Source organism: Triticum aestivum, chromosome 5B (assembly GCF_018294505.1).
Source record: "Triticum aestivum cultivar Chinese Spring chromosome 5B, IWGSC CS RefSeq v2.1, whole genome shotgun sequence".
Classification (NCBI taxonomy): domain Eukaryota; kingdom Viridiplantae; phylum Streptophyta; class Magnoliopsida; order Poales; family Poaceae; genus Triticum; species Triticum aestivum.
This window is the reverse complement of record NC_057807.1, coordinates 154,064,568-154,064,935: the sequence shown is the minus strand read 5'-3', so window position 1 is coordinate 154,064,935 and position 368 is coordinate 154,064,568.

Genomic DNA, 368 nt, shown 5'->3' with positions numbered 1-368 from the left:
ACCCGGTCTATCTTAGGGTAACGCGAGTCGAGGCGGACGTCGTCGCGGTAGCGATGATGGACCGCGAGGCGAGCACGTGACAGCATTGCCACCCTGTCTATCTTAGGGTTACGCGAGTCAAGGCGGATGTTGTCGCGGTAGCGACGACGGACGCAAAGACGAGCACGTGAGACCACGGCCACCCAGTCTTAGCATAACGTGAGTCGAGGCGGACGTCGTTGCGGTAGCGACGACGGACGCCGAGACGAGCACGTGACAGCATTGCCACCCTGTCTATCTTAGGGTCACGCGAGTCGAGGCGGACGTTGTCGCGGTAGCGACGACGGACGCCGAGACGAGCACATGACACCACTGCCACCCTGTCTTAG